We start from the raw sequence: 16,589 nt of genomic DNA, 5'->3' as shown, positions 1-16,589 counted from the left end.
GAAAGATTCTTAATTTGCGGTCTCTGGGTATTTTTTGTAGATATACCTTTAGAACCAAAATATCTGAATTCTTTATGTGGATATAGCTACAGAAAGTTCTGTGACAGAAAATTGGTGGTCCATATTCACCTAGGTTTTCTATAAATTTGGGGTTTCTTATGTTGTCTTTCACACAAACACAAAAATGTTTCAATATGATATCAACATTCGTTGGTATGTCGCAAGTGTCTCCTGCTTCGATGGAAAAACACTCGGGATGACGTTCAAACTCAACAATTACACCTCGCTCAATGATATCATTGACAAATCCACTATCGCCTACCTTACGGAGACAAACAAAAGATTGTGAAGCTCGAGTATCGTTCACCTTCAGTTGACAACGAATGGAACGTCGTTTACATCAACTTTGAGCTCAAGAACTGAGAGGATGTTTTGGCGATGTGGCGAACGTATTTCGATTATGAAGAGAAAATCCCACTCGATGTTGGTAGCGACGATACGAAGAACGGTCAAACAAATCTTAGAGATGTGCAAGCGTCCACCGGATTATTGAAATGTAATATTTAATTTTTTGTTGAAATCATCAATGTAATGCCGATTTTAATTTATGAATGTTGTTTTTATAGTTGCAACGTTGATTTTCTGGTTTTCGGTTTTTGGGTTTCTTCCGTAAATATACATACAGATAGATTCCGTAGCCTATTTAGCTTTTTTTTCTAATATATATGCATACATGAACCAACTTATTTAACATATCTCTAATATATATGAAAATATAGGCCGGCCTATAAGGCTTCATAGGCCTTTTCAATAGCCTAAGCCTGGCCTATTTAATATAATAGGCTTTTAAAAAAGCCTAAGCTTGGACTCTTTATTAAATAGGTCTGGCCTGGCCTAGGCCTATGTAGGCTGGGCCGTAGGCCGGCCTGGCCTATTCCCACCCCTAATTGCGCCGCCACCACTTTTAGTGACAACCACGACCACCACTCTTTTTTGAGTCTGACACAATGATCTTCTACCCCCTCTCTCTAAAACAAAAAAAAAATTCAAAGTTAGTTACTCAATATTTTTTATTAAAACTTAATTTAAATTTTGTTGAGGACCTCTAAAAAATTAGAAACTACCCTAATACATACCATACCTAGTACTCCACATTACATTTTAAGAGCAGGAAATAAAGAGTTTTGTATATACAACTATTATCTTAATATATATAAATCCAAGGTTGTCATGAAGGCAACCCTAGCCACATGTCACCTTGGTAGTATCTCTAAACCAAACTTGCCACATGTCACATCGATAATAAATCTAAACAAAAATTATAATTTTGACTTTTACTAATTTTACTCTATATAAAAAATAAAATATAAAATATAATAATCGTAATAATAATATAATATGAAACCACAAATAATAATAACAATCATATAAATATGTAATATATAATATCTAAATATATAAAACCAATATATAAAACATTTGAGAAATAACTTATTTATGTAAAAATAATTTTTTCTTAATTATATTAAAAACTGTAAATAACTTTTATATAATTAATTTATAATAGAGAAAAAATAAAAATATATATAAATACGATTTTAATTTATTTCCAGCAAATAAATATATTAAATAAATTTTTCTTAAATTATATTAAAAACTGTAAATAACTTTCATAATTTTTTTTCTATTATGACCACACTAATTTTCTAATTTTTCTGTTTTAATAATTTGAATAATGTTATTTTTTTAGGTATTGCATAAAATAATTTAAATAATTTGAATAATTTTCTAATTTTTTCTGTTTTGGTTTTAATTTAAAAAATAAAAAATAAATTTTATTTTAATAATCACTAAAATTATAACTAATAATGATATGTAAGTATAAAATAAAATAAAATATCATTTTAATAATTATTAAATTTTAACTAATACACTTTAATGATGAGTTTATCTTTAATATTTTTTATATTATTAGTTTATAAAAAAATCAAATTATTTTTATGAATTTCTAAATTTGAATATTTTATTTTACAAAAATTTGCCTTAATTGAAAATTAAAAAATTCAGCGGTTAGATTATATAATATTGTATTTTTAATTTAAATTCTTTTTTTTTTGTTTCTATAGTGTATATTAGTTATATATTTTTTGTTTTTAAAAGTTTATTATTTATATTTATACAAATTAATATTATAATATAAACTAAAATGTATTCATGTAATATTAAAAAATATATAATAATAATTATTTAAATTATTTGAAATTAAAAAAATAAAAAACAATTTATATCTATGAGTTTCTACAAAAATGTTTTAAGTTAATTAGATTATAAAGAGTATGTAATAAGTATTCAATTACGTTTTTTATTAAAATTGATTACATTCATGTAGCATAAATAAATAATAATAAATAGAATAATGAGTAAATGGACAAAATAAATAACAATTAATAAATAAATAGTGATTAATACAATAATCATTGTTATTTATTTTATGTAACGTAAAAGAGTTAAAATTTTAAATTTTTCTAATTTTTATGGAATGTTTTAATGAAATGTTGTTAATATTATTAATAGTATTAATAATAATCTATGAAAACGGTTATAAAATAGTGTCTTTTTGTATTTTTACACACCTTTATAACCACTCTGATACTACCTTCATCATTTACCAATTTCATTTTGTATCATTTTTCACCTATTTGTTCTTGGATTTTCATATCTCATAACAACGATTTTTTTTCAATTTCATTTGCTAACATTTTCTACCTATTTATTCTTTTCTAGGATTTGCATGTCTCATAACTATTTCAATCAGTAAGAATATTTTTTTTCTAATAACTATTTATAAATTTGTTTATCTTATTATTAAATTTCATACACATTTATTTTATTTTCGTATAAAATATAATATATATTTTTGCAGGCTTAGCGAAGATAAAATATTGCAAGGAAAATCATATTTACTTTGGAAAACCTCTGTCAAAAGTGATTCAATGGAGGCACTATTGTGGGTGAAATATAATTAATTCATGTATTAAATTATATTAAAAAATATTTAGTTTTTAAGTTTATTGTATTGTAATATTGATTATATTCTTTAACTTATGTATATGTTGTGTTTATTTCTTTAAGAAATTGGATTAAAATATCTCACTAAAATATTATATTGTATAGGATTAAAAAAATTTGAAAAAAATGATTTTGTTTTATTGCTTTATTTATTTTATTTTTGCTTTCATTTGTTAATTAAGTGGGGAAGGTCATGCACTCCCACTATAGAAATTTTCTTTTTTTTATTAATTATATTTGATTTATAATAAACCAAACAAAATTATAATTTTTGTTGATAAGATGTTTTGAGTTTATTATTAATTTAAATAGAAATTATTCATGAAAATATTGATATGGTGTAATCAATTTAATAAATAAAAAGTTGTATTACTATAATTAATTCATAGTATTGAAGATGTTTATATTAAATTACATTAAAAAATTATTCATATTTTTGAGAAATTTTTACAACAAATATTTGAGATCTATAAATATTATTTATTTCGTTAAATAAAATTTATATTCTATGTTCTTTTATTTTATTTTTAAATTTAACTTTTATCAAATTTGTCATTAAATTTTTTTATAACTTATTACTTTTATAAATAAGACATTATTATTCATTCGTTTTAAGAAATAAACATTATTATTCTTAATTAAGATGGATCACTTACTTATTAATAATAATAATTATAATTGATAATCATATAAACAAGTTATATTATTTATTATTACAAAAATTTAGTTATTCTAATAGACAAAAATAAATATCAATAGTAGAAAATAAAAATACATTTTATACTTTTATTCAGTTTTGTTGGTGGAAATACAAATTTTGGTTAAATCCTTATCTAACTAAATTCTAGAGAAAACAATTATGATCATACTCGTGCAACGCACGGGCTATATATCTAGTTAACTATTATTATTGCTATCTCATCTAACTTTTAATTGTCTCATCTAACTCATAGTAAACGTGAAATAACTATTGCTAATAAATATGAAGAAAAAAAATGAAATTTAACTGAATTATGATATTAATCTAAATTTGATTTCAATCCTTAATTTTGTTGATATTCCATTCCGAAACAAGGTTGTTTTAATATTTCATTTTGACAAAAAATTTATATTATTATATTTTTTAAGAGTTTAATTGTTATGTACGGTTAGTATAAATTTTTTTTACACTATCAATATCTTACAACTATTCAATTATATTTTTTAAATAAATTAAAATAAAAGTCAAATATTTCCATTAAATTAAAGATCGTGATTGACTGACAGTATAAATTTATTGTTTCAATTAAATATTTTTTCTAAAATCAATCTACCAAGTCGTACAACACCAATTTTCCAAAAAGAAAATGTTTAAATAAAACTAGTGGACTATTTTTAATTTTCAATGTTTTATTCAAAAGTGCATTTTAGAACCAAGAAAGAAAAAGTGTCGTACGAAGTAGTAAATAAGATTGTTGAACACCCACCCACCCACCAATTATGCATTTGGGAACCAAGAAAGAAGTACAAAGTAGTAAATAAGATTGTTGAACACCCAACCACCAAATCACATATAACGTTAATTATGTGCTATTTGCTTCCATAAATAAACAAAGCAGAACGATTGACTCCTTACATGTACCTTACGATGTTTCAATCATGAAAAAGGAAAATGGTAGCATGTTGGACAGAGCCACATAAATGAGTAGTTTTATGGTTGAATTTTGTTTTAATAAATGGGAATGCATGTTAAAAAAGTTAGATGAGATAGTAATAATAATAGCTCTACGTACAAAATTCTTTATTTCTTTGTTTTTGAAATGTATTGTACTAGGTTGCCTATGGTTTGCAAGGATTTTATTAAAATACGTATTTATATATTTGTAATTATTAAAAAATCAGAACTGTAATAAATTAAATTTAGATGAGATACGTCAAATTTTAATTATCTCATTTTTTAGTTAAAGCTTAATTTCTTGGTAGTAGCATAAACTCATCTACCATTGATGTTTTCTTCTTCTTTCTTAATGGACTCTCAAAATCACAAATCTTTTTCCAAAAGAATTTGATCATAGTTTTTTCTTTACCCACCTCCCTATGGGGTCACCTCCAGCGAAAACCCCACTTTACCCCTCCTTTTCTAAATTTTTCCAGACTTCGGAAGTGCATTTCCGAAAAAATCTCAAAAATTAGGATTTTGATTAATTCGGAGATGCATCTCTGAAAAAACAAAAAAAAAATCTAAAAATCCAAAAAATTAATTTTAGGATATTAATTAATTCATATATCATAAATTTGATATAATTTATGAGTAATGAATAATAATAATTATATATTTTGATATAATCTATGAGTTATGAATAATAATTATTATATATTTCTATTCTGATTCATATTTTAAAATTTAAAATAATTTTAATTAAAAAATTAAAATAATTTCACTCACAAAATGAGTTATAATTTTTTATTTATATAATTATAATAATTATTATGTATTTACAAAAAAATTAAAAAAATGAGTGTTTTAATTTATATATTTATATATTTATATAATAATTATAATAATTATTATATATTTATAAAAATTATTATATATTTATATATTTATATAATAATTATTATATATTAATTATAAATATATTTATATATTTATATAATAATTATAAAAATTAAAAAAAGGAGTGTTTTAATTTATAATAATTATTATACATTTATATAATAATTATTATATATTTATATATTATATATTTATATATTTCACTTACAAAATTAATAATTATTATTATATATTTATATATTTCTATTCTGATTCATAATTAAAAATGAGTTATAATTTTTTATTTTGTTTAAAAAAATTAAAAAAAGATTTTGTCTTAATTTTATTTAATGAATAAATTTTATATTTAATTCTATATAATTCAAAATTTACTTATGAAATTAAAATATTTTTTATTTATGTAAGTTAGTAAAATAATTTTTAACTTTAAAATTGTTTAGGAAATTTTGATTCACCTTGATTTTATTGATTCACCTTGATTTTATACATATTAATTGTATTGATTCACCTTGATTTTAATTTTTTAATAATTATTGAATTCTTTCAGAAGTGTATATCCGAAACATTCCAAGACCAATTTGGTCTTAGAATATTTCGGATATGCATCTCCGAAGACACCCCTCTCCCAAAAAAAAAGGTGTTTTCGGAAATGCATCTCCAAAAACCCAAAAAGGAGGTGTTTTCAGAAATGCATTTCCGAAAACACCTTTTTTTTCTTCGTGTTTTCAGAAGTGCATTTCCGAAATAAGACAAATTTTGAAAAAAAAAAAAGCGTTTCGGAAATGTATTTCCAAAGTAAGGGTATTTTGAGTTTTTCACCAGAGGTGACCAAGAAAATAGGGAGGTGGGTAAAGAAATTATGTTTGATCATTCTCTTCAAGTCACTAACGAATGATTTGATGAGCTCATCAATCACAATTGCAACCTTGAATCACCCATTGAAGGTAACAATCATCTCATCTCTATGCATTTGGGTCAGCTTGAGAAAGCAACAATCAAAATCTCTCTATGCAGCTGAGTTAATTGGATAGCAGTATTGACGATGGCATGAAAGCCGACTTTACAACACTCACTTGACTCATGACTAAAAAGTTTGCTTCCATGACAACTTCCTCCTCACAGAATAGCGTTTCTGTAGGTCCTGCCATAATAATAAATAGTTAGAATTTCCAGCATTTGTCAACTAAAATAAACAAATAACACCCACAAATACGAAATTATAAAGAGAGTATGGACATGATAATAAAATATAAATGACAATAAGTTTTTATGAATCATATATAAGTTATTATTAGTTCGATCAAAGGGGTGGTGAAGGAGGATAATGAGGATTTTGGGTTTGGACTTTGGACTATAAAGGAGGGTTTTCAGTTTGATCCACATATATCTCCTTTTCTCCTCCGAGGTTATAGATGAGCATGGATCAAATTGAGTAATCTAGGGGTTAGCTAAATATTATCTCCTTTTCAGTTTGGTTTCCTTTTCTCAACAGCACTGGTTTTAGCAGAGGTTTTCCCCCATTTACTTACCTTGGCGTTCCGATTTTTAAGGACAGGGTTAAACCTTCTTTCTTGGCTCCTGTTGTGGATAAAATTCTTAACAAATTAGCTGCTTGGAAGGGGTCAATTCTGTCCATGGCAGGTCGTCTTATGTTGGTGAAGTCCACCATTCAAAACATGTTATCCTATACTATGAACACCTATTCTTGGCCTGTGTCCTTGTTAAGATCTATTAACAAGGCTTGTAGGGATTTTATTTGGACGGGTAACATACATAATCGTAAGCTGCTGATGGTGTCTTGGAAAAAGACTTGCCAACCTTTCCTGAACGGGGGTCTTGGGCTAAGGTCGTTGATTAGACTCAATGAAGCTTGTAACCTTAAGCTTGGTCTGGACTTGATGAACAGTAGCGAGAGCTGGGCGATTCTTTTGAGAGGCAGAATTTTTAAAAGCTATGGCACTATCAAGTATCATATCTTCTCCACTCTTTGGACCGGCATAAAGTCGGAGTTCTTGGGTTTGTGCAGTAATACATCTTGGTCTATTGGCTCCGGTCATCAAATTAAGTTCTGGACTCATTCCTGGTGCGGTCCCCTTTTGATTAGCCACACTTCTCTTGGTTTTCTGCGTGAGCACGGTATCAATCTGAATTCTGGGCTGGCCGATTTTGTTATTGATAGCAGGTGGGTGTTTCCGTCGTCGTGGCATATTTGGTTTCCATCTATGTTGCCTTCAATTCCAGACCTTCCTCTCACTTCTGTTGGCAATCGTGATTTGCTTGTCTCGAATCACACAGTTTCGGGCTCCTTGTCTCTTAAAGATGCTTACAGCTTCAAAGACAAGCTCTTGCCGGTTTGTTTTTGGCCCAGCATTATTTGGTGTAATGATATTCCCCCTAATAAGTCTATGCTAGTGTGGAAATTATTGAATGATAAAATTCCAGTGGACGATTCAATTAAAAGTAGAGGTATTTCCATGGCCTCCATGTGTTGTCTTTGCAATTCTAATGAAGAGACTTCGAACCATCTCTTTTTTCAGTGCCGATTTGCTGCTGCTATTTGGGATTGGTTTAGGATTAAGGCTAATATTAGTGTTGTTCCAACTTCTATGGTGCAGTGGTTAAGTTGTTGCAAAGGGGGCTAAGAGAAATCAAGCTGCCCTGGTCACGAAAGCTGCGATCGTCCTCATCATCAATCAGATTTGGTCTACTAGGAATAATTGGAGGCACAATAACATTAAGCCTTGTAAATTCAAGCCTATCAACTGGATCATGTCGAATGTTAAGCTGTTTGACAACAACTCTGCTAACACTTCAACTATTTTCATGTCGAACTTCATCATCACCATCAAAGAGTTTGATGTTGTTATCCGTCCTCCTCGGGCCCCGAATATTCATGAGATCCTCTGGCACCCTCCTTCTTTGGGATGGATCAAGTGTAACTGTGATGGCTCGTTTAATCTGGTTTCCAAGGCAGCTGGGTGTGGAGGGATTTTCAGGAATCACTTAGGCAATTTCATCCTCGCTTTTGCTGAAAATCTTAGTTCAGGGTCGTCGGTGTTCGCGGAATTCTCTACTGTCCTTAAGGCTATTGACATAGCTATTTCTCGTGGTTGGAGGAAAGTTATGGATAGAAACTGACTGTAGTATGGTTGTTAATGCTTTCTCCAACCCGGCTTTAGTTCCTTTGAAGTTTTCTCACAGGTGGAATAGAAATTTGAATCCATCTAATTTTACTAACATCATTATCACTCACATACACAGAGAGGAAAACTCTTGTGCTGATTTTTTGGCTAATTTAGCGCTCAACACAAGTTTCTCCGTTTTTTTTACTCCATCCCTCTTGGGGTTAGGGGAGATTTTGTAAAGAATAGGTTAGGAATACCTTTCTTTAGATTCGATAGGTTTTGATGGGGCTAACCTAGTTCCCCTTTCTTTTGTTTCCGTTTGTAATCTCTTTTTTTCAATATATGAGCCTTATTCAAAAAAAAATGTTAGAAAATTAGATGCCTACCAAAGTTGTTGTCTCTATTGGCTTCTTTTGTAGGATATGTTGGCCACTAGGCTCAGCATGAGCAGGCTTGACATCATCAAAGTAGGTAGTCTGGTGGATTGTGATGTAATTCAGAGATAAATTGAGTCGGTATATGACATTATCTAAAATATATATGTTAAAATTTTGTTTTTCACGTGCCGCGGCGCAAAAAAAATACTCAAGTGTATCACATGCTCGAAATAAAATAGAGTCGCCATCGAACTTTGTTTATTCCAAAAGGAAAGGGAAAATATTAATAAAACCCACAAACAACGATAAATGCCCAACGCAACCCAATTAGGATTCGAGTTTCGGTTATAAAAGGGGAAGGTATTTGCATCCCTCAGGTCCACTGTACTCGATGGAATCCATTTAGTTAGTCTTATGAATGAATGTTAGTGTGATGTTTACTTGTGATCTTCTACTTATTATGCGAGGAGAAAGAAGGCAAGATGTTTTTTTGGATTTTTTATTATTGTGCTCGCCAAGATTTCAAAATCTTGTGCCTACGTATCCTCATCGTGCAGTAAAAAAATCTGAGCTTCGAAGTTCATGGTAGCAAATATTTGTTGGTGGTTTGATTTTAGAGAGACATATTAAATCACATTCAAACGAAAACATTGCTTGCTACCCCAAAAAATGGAGAAGTGACCATTTGCATCACATCAGAATGGATAACATAATCTAGATTCTTAAAGATGTATGTCCTCCTCACATTCGAGCAGAAAATGTTCACTATCACCATGTTTTTAGAATGAAGTTTTATTTGCATCGTCTTGAAATAGACGAAGCGTCTCTCATTTTAGGAAAATAGTTTGACATCGTACGTAGGCGGAAAAAGATGATTTGATAAGTTGGAGATTAATTTTAAATGGTGACAACAATTTTTTTGTGTGAAAATGGTGAGACAAAACAAGTTTTAAAGGGTCTTTAATGGAATCCAAGAATTTAAACAAAGGCTTAAAACAACCATTACATAAATGCTTTAAAGAACAATTTGGACAAGTAGTCCAAACCCCTCTTGATTTCTCCATTATAGACAAAACTTGACTGGATTATTTAATATGTTTTGAATATTTGATTGTGAAAAGGTTTTGAAAATCACTTGGTGTTGATCAATGTTTATTGGATTGAATTAAGAAATTGGCTTGAGTGCGAAGTACTTTGAAAAAGCAACTTGATGTTGATCAAGCGTTTGAAATTATCTTGAAAAAATTGAATTTTTCGCAAATTCATTTTATCTTAATTAACAAGCAATATGGTCTAAATACACTAGATAAATCATACATACATCCACACAATCATTTATACAAGAAGATGCATCAAGCAACTCAATCAAGCACAAACACAATCATTTCTAAAAGACCAATCAACCTATAGAAAGACTCTATTTGTTTTAATGAAATTTTTTAATAATAAAAAACATTCCTAAGCATGCATCTAAGAATATTTTTTATTGATGATTTTTTTTAATAAGAGAGAAACTAAGTCTAACAATTTTTAGTATTTTAAAAACATTTGATAACTAAAAGCCTAAACAAACCAACTAAATCAAACCAAATATCTATAATTGTTTTTTGTAGAAAAGAAAAAGGTAAAGAAATAAACTATTTGTTATTTTATTTTTTGATCAAAGAAGAATATATTAATTCAAAAAACAATTTAGTACAAGGCAATCATGCGGATACAGCCTAAAACCAACACAAGAAGGATTAAAACTACAAATTATCCTATACCATCAATTTTTTTATGTGTTAAGTCTCTAAGCTTTTTTTATATCCATCTCGTATACACTATAATTTCTATAATACTATCAGTAACATTCATATGTACATTCTTATTAAAGATCTCTCCATTCTTATAAAGCCAAGTCCCATATAACGTATCTGTAAAAGTTGGCTTCATAAGGCCTAGCTTTCCAATCTTTTTCATGGTGTATTCCATAATCCATGTGTTTTTCTCTGGCCAGGCTTTAGGTTCATGGTCCACCTCCAACCATCATAAAACCTCCTTCCAAATAGCTTTGGTAGTCCTGTAATAAAAAAACATGTAGTTGATAGATTCATCAACATCTTGGCACAAACTATATAAACTGTCTTGAATCATTCCAAACCGTTTATGCATATCCTTGGTAGCTAGTTTGCCTTGACAAACTAGCATTAAGGTAAGCACAGCTCTAGGCCTAGCTTTATTCTCTTTCAGCAAATATCTCCGTCGCACTTGGGTATTATCATTAATTAAGGCTTCATACACATCCTTCATAGAGAATTTGCTTATGTGCATCAACTTAGCCCGCATTTGTGGATACAGCCTAACCTGCTCTCTTTGATTCAGAATATTATTAATCATTCAGGACCAATTATTGCCAACACTAGCATGCATCACTTCCTTACCTTTTAGATAATAACTATGTACCCATTTAACCCAAAGATTATCAGATTTTTACAAAGGTTCCAAGGGCATTTCAAGAGAGTCACCTGGTTCCAAACAGACAGATTGGTGATACTAAGTCCCCCTTGGAAAATTGGGTGACACATAGTTTTGCAGGCCACTGGACTTTTCCTACTGACTTCATGGCTTCCAGAGAAAATGAAGGACTTGTACAGGGCATCAATCTTCTTGATCACATACTAGGGGATTAGAAAACATGCATCCAGTATTGAGTTATGGCAAAGGAAATGCTTTTTACCAATTTAACTCTACCAGCATAACTAAGGAGTCTAGATGTCCAATGTCTGGCCTTACTCACAATCTTATCTGTGAGGGGAAAATGATGAGTAATCGTCAGCTTCTTACTTGTAAAGGGAGCCCCTAGGTACTTGATAGGAAGTTGACCCTATTCAAATGCGGTTATCTCTTTGAGATCATGCTTAGCGCCTTCATCAATACCTCTATAATAGATTTTGCATTTGCTAGGGTTAATAATTAAATCTGTAGAATCAGAAAATTTCTAGACAGTTGGTAGCATCATCTCCACAGATTTATGGTCATCCCTGTAGAAAAGCAACACATCATCAGAAAATGTAAGATTGGTGAGTGCCATCTTTTCATATTTGGTATGATGATTGAAATTGGGATTCATTTTCATCTTGACAAGAAGCCTATTCAAATACTCCATCATAACCACAAAGAAAAAAGGGGGGATTTGATCCCCCTGCCTTATCCCTCTGCAAGCCTGCATAGTGTCAAATATCTCCCCATTGATGTTAATCACCCAAAAAATAGTGGTGGAAATTGACATGATTCAATTAGTGAATTATCTTGGTACACCAATATTCTGCATGGCATCTTCCAAAGCTCCCCAATCAACCATGTCATAGGCTTTCTGGAAGTCTAGTTGCATAATGCATCTAGGGGTGACATCATGTCTAGAATACCTTTTTAATAAGCTCATAAGCTAGCATAATGTGGTTATGGATGATCTGCTCTGGCACAAAGGCAGCTTGACATAGACTAATGGTACCTTGTAAGACCCTTTCCAATCTAGCAGTCATGATCCTAGATATGATTTTGTAGAAATTAGTGCACCCTACAATAGGTCTATAGTCCTTTGCAGGCCCATCATGCTCATTTTTAGGTATCAATGTGACAACAATTTTGTTAAAAGCCCTGTACATTCTACCATGATTAAAGAATTCCATAATGGCAACAATGACATCCTCCTTTATAATGTGCCATCTAGCCTTCAAAAACTTAGCACCATAGTCATCAACACCTGGTGGTTTAAAATCCCCAATACCATGTAATGTTGTCTCAATTTCCTTAACAGTAACTTGTCTCACAAGATAAGCCCTTTGATCCATATTGATGTGGTTGTTGCTTCTTATTGCTTCAATATCTATATGAGCTAGAGCATGGTTATTTTTTCCTATAAGATTCCCATAGAAAGCCATGACCTTCTATTAAATATCTTTTGGGGTTATGAGTATGATCCCATCTGCTCTATGGAGCACCCTGATGCTTTTAGCATTATGCTTAGTCTTAAGGTAAGCATGGAGTAATGCACTGTTTCCATCACCCATTCTCAGCCAATCTATCTTGGTTCTCTGCATCATCATTTTCTCCTCCATTGCATTCCACTTGATAACCTCACTAGTGAACTTCTTAAAATCCTCAATCAAATTGCAATCAAACCTATTTTTAATAAGCTCATTTTGAGCCTCTTAAAGCCCCCAGAAGCAACAGTCTTGTCCTCCAAATTAAGGAAGGGAAATTGACTTTTCAAAGTGGATTCATCCTCCCAAGTAGCATCTTCTGCTGCTCCTCCTTTCCAACGCACTAACCATTGGCGCATTTGTTGTCCACCATGTATGACTGACCTTGAAGCCAATATCTCTTCCATCTTTTCTATACTATTTGGTTCCATCTCTAACCCCTCTAGAAGTTGTGGTTCAGCCGAATACTTTCCAATAACCTTCTTAAGTTGAGATATCTGAAACACATAATGAATTATGCTTCCTTCAGGAAACTCCATCTTGTAAGACACATGTTCTATCTTCTTAAGGATAAGAAAAGCCCAAAGAATCTTGGATCAAGATTTTGATTAATCCTTCGCGCTACTATTTGTTACCTATGGGGTCGAATTTTTAAAAATACCCATCCAAAAACCTTAAATGAATACACTTTTCTTTTTTATCGGCATATCTTTTCATCTTCTCTTATGCTTAAATCAAGTGATACTTCAGTTGGCTTAACGCCTCATCACGTTCATTCAATTCTGTAGCTACTGCATCCATTTTAGTATCCCTTTTAAGGAATCTCACCACATTAGGATGTTTTCTCCCAAACACTGTTTGAAATAGCATTGTGCCAGTGGACACATGGAAAGTGGTATCGTACCACCATTCAGCCCAAGAAATCCATTGCAACAACTCCTTTGGTTGTTCTGACGCAAAGAAACGAAGGTATGCTTCCAAACACTGGTTGACCGCCTCCATTTGTCCATTCGTCTCAGGGTGATAGGAAGAACTCATTCTCAACACTGTTACTTGCAATTGAAATAATTCCTTCCAAAATAAACTGAAGAATAAGGGGTCATGTTCACTAACAATTGATTGAGGAATACCATGAAGACGCACCACCTCTTTAGTGAAAACCTCATCCACTTTCCTTGTTGTATATTTACGCTTTAAGGGAATAAATTGTCCATATTTAGATAATTTGTCCACTACCACAAATATAACTTCATAACCTTTAGATTTTGGAAGGCCAATTATGAAATCCATTGAGATAAATGTGCTAAATGTTCTTGCCAACCTTTACTATATACTAAAATTTCTTTAAAGAAGACTAGAACAAAGTTACGAAGATATGGCTTGAAAATCTGAGTCATGGTAGATTGGAAAGTGGCTAGTGTGTTTCTCAATCCAAACGACATCACTAAAAATTCTTAATGACCTTCGTGCATTCAGAATGCTATTTTTTGCACATCTTGAACGTGTAATTCTACCCTTTCTCCTTTCCATTAAAAAATGATGGTCATTCTCTCCCAATCAAAATTCACCTTCCTAAACCTTTGTAGCCAAGCCACTTCCAAAATCATATATAGGTCACCCAACTCCAGAATATAAGCATTAACATCAGTGATGAATTCACCTAGATGAAGTTCAATCTTCCTACATCTCCCTTTTGTTGTTACTTGGTGACCGTCCCCCAATTTCACTCCCATAGATCTTCCTTGCTCAACATTTAACCCTAATGCAGTGGCCACATGAGGTGAAACAAAATTGTGGCTGGCACCACTATCACTTGCTCAACATTTAACCATAATGGAGTGGCCACATGAGGTGAAACGAAATTGTGTCTGGCACCACTATAAATTAGGATCACAATCAACACTTAATTCAAGCTTCCTTTAAGGTGCAGTGTAGTAGTAGTAGTGTTATTGTTCATTTTTATTTTTGATTCAGTGATTCAAAACAGTCTCATCAAGTTGCAATCTAACCCTTCATCCTCATCTCCCTTGATTTTAATGGCTATCACCTCACCTTCTTCATTAATTGTCTCATTATCTCCCAAGATCACCCATCTGAGTTACTTCTCAGTACATTGATGAAAAGGATGATACTTTTCTCCGTGTCAGAAGCACATCCCCTTTGAATTCCGTTCCATCAATTCTACGTACAGTAAATGTTTGAGGCCACGGTTGCGATCACCTTCGTTTCTTCTTCCTTCATTGTTTCCTATTTGCAGGGTGTTGTTGTTTGAATTCACTGTCCTACATGGGTTATTAGAAGAACCAAATTTGCATTATGTTGGACAAGAAACATTATTATTTGACCCACTTCTTACTCGGGTTGAACCGGTGTTATTATTAGACCCATAACCCATCTTCCAATTAGGCCTAAACCCTCCTGGTCCACTTCCCTTCATATTGCGGAACCCATTCACACCACCCCTTGGGGCAGCAACGACCCACACAGCTCCGTTTCCACATCACGAACAATCTTTATTGCTTGAAGTCGGGAACATATGGATTCAATTTTCGTACCCTCCAACAAACCTCCGCCTTGAGTCCTCCCATGAAATAACCCAAATAATGGTCCTCCGACAACCTTCCCACCTATGACAACACATATTTAAACGCGATAATATATTCATCCACCGTCCCTATCTGTTGCAAATATTTCATCTCCTTTAAATGATTATCACTTTGTCTTCCACCATACCTCTACATTAAGTCTTGCTTCAGCTTTAACCATGCCAGGTCGTCCTCCGTCTCCCTTATCAAGTTGAACCAATGGAATGTGGGTCATTCCATGCTTCACTTGGCCCATCTAATCTTCACCACTTCTGACGTTCCTTGAACTTCAAAATACGTTTCAACACGCGTAATCCATCCAATAGGATCCTCACCATCAAAAGATGGTAATTCCACCAACTCATCCATTCTAGTCATCTTCTTTGACATAAAACACCCTTTGTTGGCTCCTCTCGATTGATCCAATATATAGGTCGGACCAATGATAAAAACTAACCGAAAACAGTGATAATCAAATAGTGCAAAAGAAGAGAAAATGGAAGTGTTTGATTATCAATGGAAGTAATGGAAAACAATTCAAAAATATCCAGAGCAAAGTTCCTCAATACAACGATAACAATAAATGTGCATGCCCTCATAACAAACTCTCCCTCCCTCATGTATTCCTAGAATTCAGGGATATCTTATGCCACGTCAATAACAAACTTATTTCCCACTTGTTTTCCCCAACAAACATAAACTCTCCAAACAAATGGATTTGGTTTTTCCTTACTAACACGCCTTTCATTACAATTAGTTCCAACAGTAGTTCACTATCACCATGATAAGGGGGAATTTTTTAATTGGAGGGATGACAGTAAGAATGAATACTAACCAATATTATAATTGATTTCTTCTCATTCTACAAAGATTCCAAGGCAATCCTAAAGGTGATAGTGATGTTGCAACATGTGTATCTTTGGGTTGGAATA

The sequence above is a fragment of the Vicia villosa genome, linkage group LG4 (assembly GCF_029867415.1).
Source record: "Vicia villosa cultivar HV-30 ecotype Madison, WI linkage group LG4, Vvil1.0, whole genome shotgun sequence".
Taxonomy (NCBI): Eukaryota; Viridiplantae; Streptophyta; class Magnoliopsida; order Fabales; family Fabaceae; genus Vicia; species Vicia villosa.
This window is presented reverse-complemented; position numbering follows the sequence as displayed.